This window comes from Carassius auratus, unplaced genomic scaffold, assembly GCF_003368295.1.
Source record: "Carassius auratus strain Wakin unplaced genomic scaffold, ASM336829v1 scaf_tig00023468, whole genome shotgun sequence".
Classification (NCBI taxonomy): Eukaryota; Metazoa; Chordata; class Actinopteri; order Cypriniformes; family Cyprinidae; genus Carassius; species Carassius auratus.
Window position 1 is genome coordinate 1 of NW_020525271.1, and position 16,349 is coordinate 16,349.

Sequence of the window (16,349 nt, forward strand, 5' to 3'; positions counted from 1 at the left end):
AAAAACATATAGGTAGTTTACATATATAATATATATATTATATACGATACTATATATATATACTACAACACACACACACACACACACACACACCACACACACACAACATATATATATATATATATATATATATATATATATATATATATATATATTTATTTAGGTAGAAAGATGCCTTATGCCTTGTCAAAAGGTACAATGTATTTGATGTTTTCTATTTCAGCGATCTAGCTACAGTATGAGGTGTCTTTGATGTTTCAAATCTACACTCTATTGTGACCATGTGTTTCAAAGGTTAAAATTAGGAGTGAGAAGAGGTTAAACGTCCTCACATTCAGATACTGACAGAAGGAACAGTAAGGGTCACTATAAATCAAACAACAGTGCATCTGTAACAATAATAATGACTTGCTTGATGAGAATCATTACATTCAACTTCATTTAATCAAGATTCACATAGCCTACTGCAAATTATACTGAATATGACTTTCATAGAGTCATTCAGAGTAGATCTAAACATTTGACATTTTAAAACTGACAGTTTGTCATCACTCCAAGAAAGTCACCGAACACACAGTGTCACAGATGATGTAGTGTAGTTGTGTTGTTCATCATAACAGCTAGCCTATTACAAAAATATGATGAAACTATCATTTTAGTTTAAAGGACATTTATACTTTTATGAAATGTGTATTTAAAAATCAAAGTACAGTAACCTTAAAAACATATTAAGAGAAAACACATTTCTGGATTCAGGCTTAACTCTAAACCAAATTTAGGCTACTGAGATGAAACCATTGTGTCGTAGATTCCCCATGTGATCTAGCCTTGATCTTCTATATGATTATTAGGATGATAGACTGATTGATTTATAGAGAACGCACTCATTGACTGAATTAACATATTAGCTAGAGGAATGGTCGATTTGATTAATGTAACTTTATTCTTTGGAATTAAAACATGACAAAAAACACACACACAAAAAAAACCCCCAAAAAACAACTATGTATTATATAGGCTACTTATGTCTCAGAAAACTTTACAACAGATTTCACTATTAAGCCTAGCCCTAAGGGGGCTCTACGATGAATCTTGTCACCTATTTTTACTCTGGATAGTCTGACCAGAGTAACGTAAGATGGAAGTAAGACCAAACTGGCTCACTTTAGGCATAAGAGGATGAAGCACTATGATCTAATTTCAGCTGTTCAGGACACCAGGGTTTCTTGATTTTTTTGGGTGTCGCATTACCAACCGTTACCCGAACTTTTTGGCTTTAATCGTTGCTTGCCTTGGAGTGGAAAGTTCCCAACCGAAACCGCCCCTCCTACTACCAAGATCTATGATAGCAAACATCTACAAATTGACAAGAGTCAACTAAGAGTCCTTCACACTTCCAGGATCCCTGCGCAGCTGAAAATGACCACCGGCGTGGAACGACTATTCGACCAATTTGGACACTTTAACAGGTACCCACCCATTAGTCCCTGGAAGAATTTAATGGCGATCACATCAAAACTGTTAATATCTACTTCGTGTCATCGTTATCGCATGAATGATGCAAATTTCTTACCAAGTTTGGTGGCCTTAAATACCAGTAGCTCGCATTCGCTCAATGTAAATTATAGACTGTTAGAAATATGACGTAAAAGAAATAGCCTCTCCGATCCTGGGGGAAAAAATGTTCGTAATGTTAAGCTAATAAAAAACTGAGGGTTGCCCTTGACATATCGGTTATTTTAATTTTAAAAGATTACCAAGTTTTTTTTTTTTTTTTTATGTATTAGTAAAAAAGAAACATTTTGCAATGCTTATGCATTGCATTACGGAGAAGGTAACGTATATATTTTTTGTGAAAAATATTGCATAATATGTTAAACAGGAATTTCATATATGCAAATATTCCGGAAGACTGTAAAATTTCACTGACTCTACAATGTAAAAATGCAAACAGAGTTCAACTGCCTTCATTCAGTCCTAACTTCTTACAATTATTGTTTGACCCGCTTTACAGACTTAAATGAATAGTTTATTTAAAAATTATATTCAATAATGTATACTTTCCTGTCAACAATTAACTTTCATTTGATCCTTCTTTCCCTTCAGGTTTCAGGCATGTCTTTTACTTTGCTGCTATTTTCCAGGCCATCTCTTGTGGAATACATTACCTGGCCTCGGTTTTCCTAGTTGAGACACCTAAATTTCTTTGTGACTCTCCTTCAAATGTCACAGATGTTCTATATAGGAATCACTCATCGACGTCGCTGCAGATATATGGACTCATTACAAGCCAGGTGATGGACCAGTGGTTGTACAGACAGCTGGAGGAGACCAGTGGGAACTTAGTCCTTGTTTAAAAGCTCTGCGGCTTGATGCCATCAATTTTCAATATGAGTTTTTTGGGAACAAGACTGTGGAGTCGTGTGCTGGCTTTGTCTATGATCACAGCGAGGTTGAGCAGAGCATCGTAACAGACTGGGACCTGGTGTGTGAAAAGGAATGCTGGCAAACTTACACAGCCAACTTTTATGCTGGGGTGTTTTGATTGGAGCATTGGTGTTTGGAGACGTCGCAGACAGGTACATTTTCTATTTCATTTGTCTCCACAACAACCACATAATTGCATATAAAAACACATCTAAAATGTATTCAGATAAATCAATGAACAAATGAACAGATACTTTCATCAGTGAAAATGTAATAGTTTAATTTGGTATGAATTCAGTGAATAAAAGTTACCCGAGGGGTTGAAATTGGCTTGCAAGAACATAGGACAGTCAGCACAAACAGGATTGAATAGTTATTTAGGATTTAAAAAAAGCATTATTTGTTATACAACAGCATGGTTAGGCAACTAATTAAGGGGATTTATCCAGTTATTAAGTCCAGAAATTGATTTTCAATGTATTATTACGCAGTAGTTGTTGAAAGATAAATGCACATAAATCATGATTATGGAGTGTGACAAAACAAATGTACTCTTTATGCTGTGGCCACATCATACCTAAAGATTTTAATATGGCAAGATGGTTTACAATTGGCAAATATTTGATTCTGCTACAATATAACAAAGAGCACTGAGAGAACTGGTCAGGATGTGAGAAATGGAGACACTGCATGGCTCCACATAAACAGCATATCGCAGGTTCACATTCCATTCCATGAATGACTGTTCATTTCCATTCTAGACAGCAGAGAACTGGAGCAACTACTGTGTGTTTGTACATGTTTATCATCAGATTGGTCAGGGATGTACAACAGCAGGAGAGTATTATTTGGTTCTGGGAACATTTATCCATATTACTGATTTAACAATTAAAAGAATGCATAGCAATGGAATCAAATAGAATGGTCAAAGGTGAAGCCATGCTGGTGTACATAAGTGAGCCATTTGCATGAATTTATTAAATTAAATAAAACCCCAGTCAATTGGTTTGCTTTGATATAGTTACCCAGTTAGTTCTTAAACAGCGGTTCACACATAAATATCAAATTGTAAATAGTGAATCTTTCTATCATGAACTGGCAACTGACTGAATGGTACAACCAATCTATTTTCATGCTTCAGTTGAAATTAATATAGAGTTTATAAAGCAAAAGTTTATAAAAAGCTTTTTTGACTATGGCTACGTACAGACATGTTTCTGTAGGTAATTGAAAACATTTTTGATGTGTATATTTTTGCTTTTCCTTTTTGCAGAATTGGCAGGCGCCCCATTTTGATGGCTACCAGCTTGTGCCAGTTTATTTTTGGGGTCACTGTGGCATTCACAGGGAATTACTACCTCTTTGTTTTGACGCGTTTCCTTCTTGCAATGGTAAGTGGATTTGTCCATATTCTGAATATTTTAGAGCAGTCAAATTGATTAATCACAATAAATTGCATCCAAATTAAAAGCTTGTGTTTACATGATATGTGCATTTACTGTATATGTAAATACACAAACATACATGATATGTGATATGAGCTAAGCGATCGATTTAATTACCATTGATAGCATTTATTGTAATGCTTTTTCCCCTCAGTTGGTCAGTACAAAAGTGGCAGACATATCCAGTGAAAATTCTTGGGCTATACAGTACTTTCAAATCTTTGATTCTGAAGTACAGTATCCACACTGGTGCAGTGACTGACAGCCACACATTCTCCTCAAAACATTAGATTCATCTGTGCTAAGGAGTCATGCCGATGCTCAACCCATGTAAAGATGATAATAATGCAAATAACTTAATAATGCAAACTAACTAAATAAGGTTTCAAACAGAAGATGGCGACAAAGAGGCTGCAGCTTTAAATGTATACATGTATGTATGTGTGTTTATGTATACATATACACAGTATACACACAGACACACACACACACACACATATCATATAAACATTAACTTTTATTTTGGATGTGATTTATCGATTTGACTGCCCTAGATTCATACACATACTTAGTTAGGATGTATGTGTCTAAAGTGAATACTATGCAGTAAGTTACAGTCTGAGGGCTGGTGATGTTGCTATTTAAAGCTGTTCAATGTCTTTCTCCTTTATTTTACTCACCCCACATCTTTTACTTCTTTAGCTGTTGCATTTTAGTTTTAAATGAAAGCTGCTAATCACAGCCGAGAAGCTGCAGACATCTACAGCTGAAAGAAAAAAATATGGTGGAAAACTAAAATGAAAATGTAATTGAAATACAACAAAGCAATTTAACACTTCAAAAATAATTTCCCATTATATCTGAAAAGTGTTAAAGGAAAGAGAAAAAAATTGTCAGGAAAGCAAATCATTCATTGCCGTCCTCGCTGGTTCCATCTGACTCTCTCTCTGCTCATTTATTTTAATCATTGTTTATCTCTAATAACCCCTTTCTCTCTCTCTCTCTCTCTCTCTCTCTCTCTGTGTGTGTGTGTATTGGCAGGTGTCAAGTGGGTATTTGGTTGTAGTCTTTGTGTATGTAACCGAGTTTACAGGAATTAAGGTGCGCACATGGACCTCTATGCATGTGCATGCAGCCTTTGCTGTGGGCATCATGGTAGTGGCTCTAGTGGGGTACCTCGTTCGTGTCTGGTGGATCTACCAGATCATCCTCACCCTCAGTACCTCTCCATTCTTGCTCTACTGCTGGAAGTTTCCAGAAACACCCTTCTTCCTAATGGCTAAAGGCCGGTACACGGAGGCGCAGGAGCTGCTGGACAGTATGGCTTACTTCAATGGTCTGCCACCCACCCTTAAGGTAGATTCATACTGAAAACACATGGAAACTGTTTCTGGCATGAATTATACCCTTGTCAGAATATGCTTTCCTACCGTGACCTTAGATTATGAGATGCTAGTAGTTCCATACTTGGATTGATGAAACAGCTTTAATAAACACCCAACTAAGGGAAATGGAAAGAAAAGTGACATGCAAAAATAAAGAGTTTGAAATTGAAATGCTAATTAAAAGAAGCATCTCAAAACTCAGGAAATTGTCACAAAAGCAATTTCTGCCAAAAATCTGTTGCAAACATTTACAAGGACATACTTTTCACACAGAGAAATTACAAAACTTGGATCTGTATGAAATGTGTGAGACACTGTAAACATCATATTTTACTATTCTAAGTGCTTATTTGAATGATAAGAAGAACAGTTTTGGAAAGTCATGGATTTGGGAAAAAGTGGTCTTGTTAACGGCTTTTGTATTCTTTAAACTGATTACTGATCACTGTTCTTAGGTGTCAGAGCTGAAGGATGAATGTGATGGAGAACTGCTGAATGACAATGAGCAGGAAAATGGAAGAGCAATGCTAGTCGAGAAGAGGCTAAGCATCCTGGATATGTTTGGAAGCTTGAAAATGGCTGGTCGCAGCGCCACATGCTGGGCTATCTGGTTCATTGGAAGCTTGGGATACTATGTCTTCAGCCTGGGGTCTGTCAACCTAGGAGGAAATCAGTATATCAATCTCTTCCTTGCTGGTAATGGACTGATGTTTGTATGTTTACATGTGCTAGCATTTATTCTCAAGAAGGTTTTGATGCTTTAACTGAAACAGCTCATCTCCTCTCCCCAAAACATCTGCCATTGTTCATGTTGTGCCAAAAATTGAATGACTATTTTTTTTCCATTACATAAATGATTACAAATTCAGAATTATGAACTGTTTGTTTTTACCATGCATTTACAATGAATGGAGAAACTAGCTTTTGTGCATGATGGAAGCACATCATAAAAGTATCATAAGTGTGGTTTGTGCATTTGTCTTTAAAAAACAACAAAGAAACTGAAAGCTTTAAAAGTAACAAAAAACTAGTAACACTTGTAGTATGATGCCTTATTGTACTGGATCGCTGGAATTGAAGCATTTCTGCTGAGCTATATGCAGTTTAGTTTCAGTAATATAGAAGCTAACAGCACTTAAGCTACTTATCTGTTATTTGACTGTTATTAGGTGCTGTTGAGGTTCCGTCATACTTGATTGGCTGCATTGCAATGGATCGGGTTGGCAGGAAGAAGACATGTGCCCCGGCTCTGCTGCTTGGTGGAGTAGCTTGTATGCTTATTATTGTGGTGCCCCAGGTATGAGATCTTGTCTGTGTGAATCCGTGTGTGAAACTGTACTATACACACTGTGATATAGCATTACACTGTTAAAAGTTACAATGAAATGGAAGTAGTGTTAAATCTTTTCTTCCATATTATGACGTGAATCCGAGTGTAATGGATTATGGAAAAAAGTAGGACAGGGTCTTGGTTCTATTCATCAGTTGTTGATTGGATATTTAGATCTGGGGGTTGCACTCAATATTGAAAGCAGGTGAACATATGCCAAAGCAACATAAGAGTTTAGGGTCCTAAGTCCTGCAGACATCACCAGAGAGAAGTCATTTTTAATGAAGGTCCAATTATATCATTTTGCTTAAATATCAGATAAAAAAAATTTGATGAATTTTTCTAAATAGCGTGTATACCTATAGCGTGTTTTTGCAAAACAGAATTAATTAAAATGTTATGCCAACTTTAAAGATAGTTGAAGTTTTTAAAACACACACTAACACAGTTAAATATGTTTGCAATTTAAAAGAAAAAAGAAACAAACATAATTATCTTATACATGAGTCTCTTATACACAGGGAAGGAACAAGGCAGCAAAAAAATGGCCTTGTATTTAGTTCCCATGACAAAGCCACAAAATTTAAAAACTAGTCTTTCAAAATCATAACAGATTATGGAAAATATGAATCTGGGAAAACTTGTACATTTAAATTTGTTTGACAGGTGTAGATCCAAATTGCTTCATTATCATTACCTCTGGAATGAACTAAGTGATTACTAAAATTAATGATTAACTTTGACAAGAGTGGACATGTGTTTGTGTGCATATTTGCCTTTAACGTGGTAACTGGGGCAGCTGTTTGCATCAGAGACTCTAGGTCTGTTTTTGATGAACCCTTTTGCACACTTTCTTAGTGCTTTTAACACATTAACTAAATGTTATGCAATCTGAATTAATCTTCTTGATTAAGTTTTGAAGACACACAAGTATGTACGTAAGCGATTGGTCACAGCATACACATCCCATACACAAAAAAGTGCCCATGTAATTAATGCAACAAATTACAACAAGGTTTTAAAAGCACCATTTCTTCTATTTAGAGGATGGGAATGAAGTGAAAAGGCTTGTGTACTAGATGATATCCCCGTACCTCAATTTTCTTTAGTTCAATTCCTACTGTCTGGTCCCTAGACACACTCACAAGTGACATGACAGAGACAGAGTTGAACATCATGTGACTCCCTAGTAGGATCTGTGTTATTACAATACTTTAACTCAGGCTACTTATGACATACAGTTCCGCCAAAAACAATGTTGTTACTCTTCTTGTGGGATTGGCCAGAAAATTCACAGTGGTGCATGTCTCAACAAGCCCCAAACCTTACTGTGTTTGTCAAACCGACTGTCAAACTTGTCTCGCTTGTGTTTAATAATTAATAACAAGCTGTATGTTACAGACTGCTTCTTTGCAGATATCCATATGGTGTTATTGCTGGTGTCACAAGATATGTGTTCCACCATCTGGGAATGTGAATTATTTTTACATGCAAAATCTTTTGAATATGTGAGGCATGGAAGTCATGTCAGTATGTTTTCACTCTATACGCTGTAGTTGGTGTTAAGTGTCAACTACACCACTCTCCCTCATGGTCAGTGCCAAATTTCAGTTTAACTTAAAATAAATGGCAGTTTCCTCAGTGTCATGGCAGCCTCTTTAATTATAGATCTGCAGGCTTCTTGAGACTAATACATGTATGCATAAGCCCCGTATGTCAGTTTAGCATGGTTGTTAAATTGCTATTGGATGAAAGGTTATAAAGATGAAAGTGTTTTAGATGCTTCTTCACTAAATGCTCTGCTTACACCAAACTAAATCAACATCATTGCAAGAATTTCCAATAATTGTGTATGAAAATATGAACTTCTTTACAAAATGTTGCAGGCGGTGACAAGTGACTGTCTTTACGAGCGAGTCACTGAACCCCTCAACTATTTTGTTCCAAACAATGGCTACATCTGAATTTCCATACTCGAAGAATGGTTACTTGTTCTGAATAAGTAATTACTTTGCAACCCTCCCCAAAAAAGTATTCTATATAGAATCCCTTTTATGTCATTCACAAACCATGAGGACATGAGAGAGGAAGTCCAAAGAAGTATGTAATCTGGGTACTATTCGACTACTGTTTTAGATTTGGACATACTATTTTCACTTACTTACTTACTGCCTGCTATATGTAGGAAAGTATGCATATTCAGATACAGCCATTAATTCATTCAGAAAAGAAAAAAAGTTTGTATGTCTTTTAATCAAAATGCCACTACTGTGTGTTGCCCAGAGATCTGCAAACATTAAGTCTAATATGATTTCAAGTTACACAATATTACTCTGTTGTTCACTGAATTGTCTAAAATAATCAAAATTGTGCTGTCGGTCAACGTGCTGTATTAGGAGCAACAGCCCTCTTTAAACACTGATTAAAAATACAGTTCATCAAAGGGAGCAGTATGACTTCAAAGAAATGTAGGGATCTCATTTGTGAAATAAACTACAGTGCCCCTGTAGACCACAGGCAACACAACTCAATAACCACAACACAACTCATAGAACTAATTTCATTGTGTTGTGCTAAGTTTGTTGCATTGCCACTTGTTTTGGTTGTGTTGCAGCTTGTTTCCTTGTATTGTGCAAATTTCATTGTGTTTCCCTTATGCTATGGAGATTTTTTTGTGTAGTACACTATTGGGCCACTGTACCAAAAAGTCTTGGTTACCAGCAGGTCACTGTAAGCACAGGGTAAGAAGAATGTTTTAGTGGGTTGATATTCCATCAGGATCACCTCACACCCTCATAACTAATAGCTGCATAACTGACACACTGAAATGGCTGAGTGTAAAAATCTATAAATAGACCTGTCATCTAAGTAACTGTTTATACATATGACAGCTGGCGGCTTCTGAGAGGGGGTTAAAGGGGACTTGTCTTGGGGACGTTTAGACTTGTGTCTGATCGCGAATTTAAGGAAGCCCTACTATGGCCTGCTACTGGCAAACTCTGCAAACAGCTGATGGCTGAAATGTTGTTGCTGATAAATATAGTTACACTCAGTGTTTTTCTCTCTTTGTTTCAGGATATTGAGATATTGGCAATAGTCCTGAGTATGACAGGGAAATTCGCTATCGCCATTGCATTTGGTCTGATTTACTTGTACACCTGTGAGCTTTACCCAACAATCATCAGGTATGTCTTTTCTTATTCTAATACTCTATATGTAGCCATCCACACTAAAGACAGGAAATCGCTAAACAATTTTTTAAAAAGCTAGACAGATTTTAAAATGATAGTTGTCATACACTTGCTGACTTTGTGAATGCACACAGAGAAAAACTGGCCATCATACAATAAACGACTTAGGATCACATACTGTACTACCAGATGTTTAAGTCTGAACATGCTAAACTCGTGCAGTAACATGTTTTTGCTAGGAAATACTTTATAAAGATAACAATATATGTTCTAAAATTGGCTCAAATACATTTGATATCCTCCAACTGGATACATTCATGGTCTGAAGTAAAAAAAAAGCAGTGTCTGTGACGATTGCAACACAGTATCATAACTGGACTTGACTAAGCTGCATCAAAGTAAGTTACTCATTTTCAATCTCCCTGCTGTGGTCTGTTTCACTTTATCCAGTACAGTAAAATTTCTTTGACAATATATTTAATGTTCAAAAAACAAAATCTATTTATCAATTTCTTTACTGATCATATCTGAAGTTGACTGGAAGAGCATTACATACATGCATGGTATCTAGTGATTTCATAACAGACAGTGCATCTGGTCCAATAGGTCCCTGGCTGTTGGCAGTGGTAGTATGATGTGTCGGGTGGGAAGTGTGGTGGCTCCCTTCTGTGTTTACCTTGCTGACATCTGGATCTATCTGCCTCAGGTATGCAACAGCACTCAATGAATCTAGTATAGCATGGTCTAGAAATGAAGCGTGATGCAACATTATATATATTTGCTGGACTGAAAAATGCTAAGGTATCTTATGCTCTCTATTATTCTTGTAGCTCATTGTGGGAATTCTGGCCTTCATCATTGGGCTCCTGACCATGTTTCTGCCAGAAACTCTGGGACAGCCCCTCACCTCAACTTTAGAAGAAGCTGAAGCTCTAGGCTCCAAGCCCAGCATGAAGAACGCTGCTGTGGATGCACAAGAGATGAACCAAACCATCAAAGTCTAAATCCATATTAACGTAGGATTCCTGAAAGTGCCTCTACTGACTAACAACACTACATACTCCAATATACAAGTCTGAATGAAACATTAGGTGTTTCTGACAAATGTGATGCTAGATGTGATGCTGTGTTCTGCGTGTGAGAGTTTGTTGGTGAAATTTGGATAATTAATTAAAATGTTTTGGTATATTTGATTGTGAATATTTTTAATATGTTTTGGAAAATCTTAATTTTTACAAAGAGCTTGCAAGCAGGACCTCATTTATCTAAACCATTAAGTATTATATTTTTTGCATTTCAGCCAAAACCACTTATTCACAGAATCTTGCAGTCACACTGGGGAAATTTCAGCAAAATTTTGGGTGCAAAAATTCTAATTTCTATTGTCAATAGTGTAGCAATGTATGAAACACAGTTTACACAGAAGTCACTTTCAAACCAAGATTCTGTGACCAAATTGAAACCGTTGTGAAATCTGTGTGGATTCCTTTTGAAATTATTCGATTTCTCCAGAAAACATTTGCAGGAGAAGAGTATGTGATCCTGGACCACAAAACCAGCCTTAATTTAGGTATATTTGTAGCAAAAGCCAACAGTACATTGTATGGGTCAAAATTATCTTTTTCTTTTATGCCAAAAATCATTAGGATATTAAGTAAAGCTCCTTTTCCATGTTCCATTTCCTACCATAAAATTCTAAAATCTTAATTTCTGATTAGTAATGTGCATTGCTTAGAACTTCATTTGGACAGCTTTAAAGGTGATTTTCTCAATGTTTTGATTTTGTTGCACTCTCAGATTACTGATTTTCAAATTGTTGCATCTCAGCCAAATATTGTCCTCCTATCTAACAATGATGTATAACTCTCAATTGACCCTTAAAAAATACCCTTATGACTGGTTATGTGGTCCTTTAGTTTTAGTGTTTGCTCACTTTACAGTTTTAAAGATATATCTATGCATTTCCTCATTTTAGCAATAGTTTTTGAAAATAAATTTCATATAGCAATGTGAACATAATAATCGATGCACTAATGTGCAATGGACCTTAAACACTATTTACCTTACCTGACAGTATTGGCAAGAACATTGCCTTCAGCTACGCTAGAAGGAGGACACATTTGTTCATTATCAGTTAACGTGTGATAAGTTTCTATGCATGATTCATTGAAAGACAGACCTTGTTGTTTGAAGCTGTTTTTTAATACAACTGCATCTCAGGGTTTAGCTCCAGATTTATCAGTGTTGTTCATAGTAAACTGTGACTCTACTTTAGAATACTTCAGAACTTCTTTATTCTGGGAGCTTTTGTATTGTTTTGTTATTTAATATTTCATTATTTTTATCTTATTGTCCTGTATTTGACCTCACTTTGCATGATATGAGGAATGTAATGCAGACGAGTTAAAAATAGTATTTTTGTAATACAGCTATTTTTCTCTTCATAGACTTCAAAATCAGTGCATTTACAATTTTCCTCAAGCTTATGAATGTATTGTGTGTTTTTGGACCAAAGAAGCAGGGATAGTTGATTATTGCTGTAGTCGTGTGCAGTTGTCATAGCAACATGTTTGTCTAAAGAATGTATTAATAAATATGACATTGTGTCTAAATTAGACCGGTTTCATTAAAATAATTACAGTGGCTATACATATTGGTGAATTAAGTGGGTACTAAATGTCCTTTTCCTGTGCTGTTCACTTTTCATTCTCTAAAGAGAAGAATCTCCCCGTGGAAAAGGTGGGAAATATTTTCCAGGTTAGTGGGCGTAAGGCAGGCGTCTCTCATTCGTTGTGAAAGAGGGGAGGAGGCCCAGGACAAGCTGCACTGACAGCCCTTACTAAAAAAAAGTCAAATAAATAAATAGACTAACAGTCTTTTGTTGCAGTCAGAGGTTCTCAGTGTACAAAGAGGACATTTTTTTGAGTTATCAATTTAGTTATGTCTCCTACTGGACAAATTCACATTAACACCTTTTTGTTTTTGTGTATATTGGAGTCCTATTGTCAGTACAAGCATATTTCACAATTAATGTCTATTGTGATTAGAACAGTCCAGGTGTACTTTACACATCCTACACAAAAAATTCACCCACTCATTTATTATGGTACAGGCATTCTGAATTCTTCTTCTGCCAACTGGACCTAACAGTGATATTTTTTTACAAGAGTAAAAACTGGGCTTTTTAAAATGCAAATACTATCATCCCGCCTATTCGAAAGCTACCGGAACACTGTTTGAAATCTGCCAGGGGGACATGTTGTACCCTACTTGTGCATGTGAGGTTTGGGTTATCAATGATGCCATAAATAGAACACAAACAGAAATGATCTCTTGTGGACAGGGCCAGCTGGAAACTGCACTTTGACCCTGCTTTGATACCCAGCTAAGCACAAATACACATGCCTACACAGACGCACACACAGACACCTGTTTTAGAACAAATCTTAGAGCTACAGATCAAACCAATCTGAATTATACCTTAAACACTCAGACTAAAGGACCAAAATTTGAGATTAAGACATTTTAAGGTTTTGTGTATGTGTGTGTGTGTTGTGTACTTAGTTTTTGAACTTTAGAGACGAGGAAATTACAGAATGTAGCAGAAAATACAACTGAAACTGCAGTAGCAAAACCATTCTGTTTACATGCCTTGCAGTATAAATGCCATGGAAATGACCATGCAGCTAAACAAGCAGCAAAGCCCTATCGAAACCAATGCAGCTGGGGGTTTCCTGAAGCAAGGGCTCCCACTTCTGTTGAACTTGGGGAAATACACCTTCACCGTGGCTTACTAATGTCCATCCATGCAAACAGTGTTCCTAAAGCTTTTTAGAGCATCTGCTTCGGTATATTTTGCCTATAGTTTACTGACAAATAAAATGTTGTTTATGACAAATGTCAGTTAACTTTGATATTTAAGATGCATTTTTCTAGTGATTATTTGTATGTAAAACATTCTGTGATATCAAGTCACAAAACGGCATCTATTTCTGAAATTAAAAGTATAAAAATGTTTTACATTTTATTAGATTAAATATACTGCACAATAGCATGTCACAATACTGACAGGGCTGAAATGTTGTCAAGTACTCAGATGTCAAGGACCAGCATCACCACATCTCTACCCAAAGGACATTGTATGGCCAGAGGCATTAGTACACTCTACTTGATTAATTAATTAACTAAAAAAAATAAAAATAAAATAATAAAAGCATGACCTACTACAATGTGCGTTGCAGGTTTTTGCAGCAGTTAATTTTCTGCTTATTTCTCTCTCTCTCGTGTATCAGTGCATCATATAGTATGGGGGAAAGTCAATATATTCCATATCTTCTACCTCTCTGTCATTTTCAGAGTCACACACACAGCTGGTGTAATCGGAAAATATTTAGACATTTAAATTATGAAGAAGAGCTATTCTGTTGCTTACCTTCACTTTGGGTGATCAAAAGCCCTTCGTGTTTATGCTAACTGACAGGATCTGAAGAGACAGTGACTGCTAAATTAAATTAATTAAACTTTCTCAGTCCTTTACAAGTATTGTCCAGTTTCTCTAGAAGCTTTGTAAGCAGGGACAGACTTACCCATTAGGCAGGGTAGGCGACTGCCTTGGGCCCAGTGGCGAAGCCAGGATGCTTTTATAGGGGTGGCCAGGGAAGGGCCAGCAACCAGTCTGGGGTGGCACAGAAATCTTCATTATTTTATATAAAAAATGTGTTTGACTATAATGTAGGCGTAATGGGCTATTTTAGTGCCTTAAACACAACTGAGTACAATTAATTTCTACTTAACTGAATTGAGATTGCAATTTGCGACTTAGATCAAGTAACACTGGGTGAATATGACAATTTTTGTATTATTCCTTTTTATTTTAATAAAGGGGCTCACTTTAGCTTTATTGCTCATTCAGCTTCTCAAAACTCGTAAATGCTTGCTCTCCAACATTAATCATGGATGAGGCGTGCAATGATAAAATTTTTTTGAAAAAGGCCAGAAATCAACATAACAGTAGAATTTGTTTTTATGCATTTAAATGGTTTAATTTTCGCATATTTTATTGTATAAGTGCACTGTGCTCACAATTAATTGTGCATTAAATTATTAATAAAAAAATACAAATCAACTTACGTCTGATATTGTGACCTCGAATTGCAGAATAGGCTATATTTATTTGAACATGTATTTGAGATACGTGGTTTGCTGCTTATACACGCACAGTTTGCAGCTTTAATCGTCTTTTCTGTGATTTCATGACTTAGCTGTAGACATCTTCAAGACAAAAAGACTTTAAACAGCCCTTTAATCACAGAGCAAATAAATAAGTCAAAGCCTGTTCTTGTGTTATAGTTACTTAAATCTAGGCTGTCACACTATATTTCACACACTGGTTGGCCAAAAATATAACATTAGCTCTACTGAACACACACATCTGCAAATAAACACCCTCAGTCTTCAGTCCAGAAAATAGCTTTTCATATTTCATAGCAGTCGATTCAGTTCCCCTCTGGAATTCTTGTTTCCCCTCGGGTTGCAAGGTCTGTGTAATAAACCCAACCAAATAGTTTATCAAACATTGCCCCAAAGTAGCCTAAATTGTGCCACCTGCAAATACACCAAACACAACTGGATGTAAGGAAAGCAAAAAGGGACAAATCTCTTGCTACACTGCAGCATAATAAAATGATTCATTAAAATGTAAAACCCCTCGTCTTACAACTATTTTCAAGTTTAGGATTTAGGACGGTATTTTGAACCATTTGATTGCCGTACATGCAGTCTCGCTTCTTGCGCTCGCTAGTTCTGATCGTACTGAACTGAGATGATGACATCACTGAATCAAAGATGAACAGCCTTTAACTGTCATTTTGCATTATCGACACACTGTTTTCCTAATTAATGTTGTTCAGTTTCTTTGACGCAATTCTTTTTGTTAAAAGCGCTATATAAATAAAGGTGACTTGACTATGTTTGCGTAAAGGGAAACAGACATTTCGAGGGGAACAGATCGACTGCTGCTAATTAACCTTCAATGCTTAACTTAGTTTGCAGGCTACTAAGCTAGCCAGTGCAGTGTAGTTCGACTTTAAGCTGCTACTTAATGCTAGATACATTTTTCCTACACATTTAGAGAGAACTACGATATAACTTAACATTGATTTACCATACATCTCAATCGACTGATCACAGCGTTTTTGTCGTTGCTACTCTGTGTGTGACCGTCCTCCTGTGTTTCTTTCACGGACCAGCAGCAGTAGGTCGCGCGCGCTCCTCTCATGGGTCACCTGACCTGCATGGCCAAACGTCCGCTGAGCAGAAATCAGCTCTCATCAGTCTCCGTACAACTGTTACGGTGTTAGTTAAAAATGTAAAACTGTCCCTCAATCAGTGGATCAGCTGTCATCATTGATTGACAGCATTTCTCCTTTCTTGTGTTGACGAGGTCGAGGTCTTTCTTTGCCAGCGCGCACACTTTTATCTGTCTGCTTCTGCTCTGTTCAGCGCGCACGCACTCTTTTATCTGTCTGCGTCTGCTCTGTTCAGCGAGCTGGTGAGCTGCGCTTTCAGTTAA

The 16,349-nt window shown here is 36.5% G+C and overlaps 1 long non-coding RNA gene and 1 pseudogene across 1 annotated transcript; one reads left to right on the forward strand and one right to left on the reverse strand.

The window, feature by feature from the left end:
* Positions 1-171: 171 nt before the first annotated feature.
* LOC113077882 (solute carrier family 22 member 16-like) lies at positions 172-12,395 on the forward strand (annotated as a pseudogene).
* Positions 12,396-14,208: 1,813 nt separating this feature from the next.
* On the reverse strand, positions 14,209-16,213 carry LOC113077883 (uncharacterized). Its single transcript, XR_003281400.1, has 3 exons — positions 15,942-16,213; positions 14,365-14,453; positions 14,209-14,261 (listed from the first exon to the last, which is right to left on the reverse strand). It is a non-coding gene; the product is annotated as an uncharacterized LOC113077883 (long non-coding RNA).
* Between the last annotated feature and the right edge of the window lie 136 nt (positions 16,214-16,349).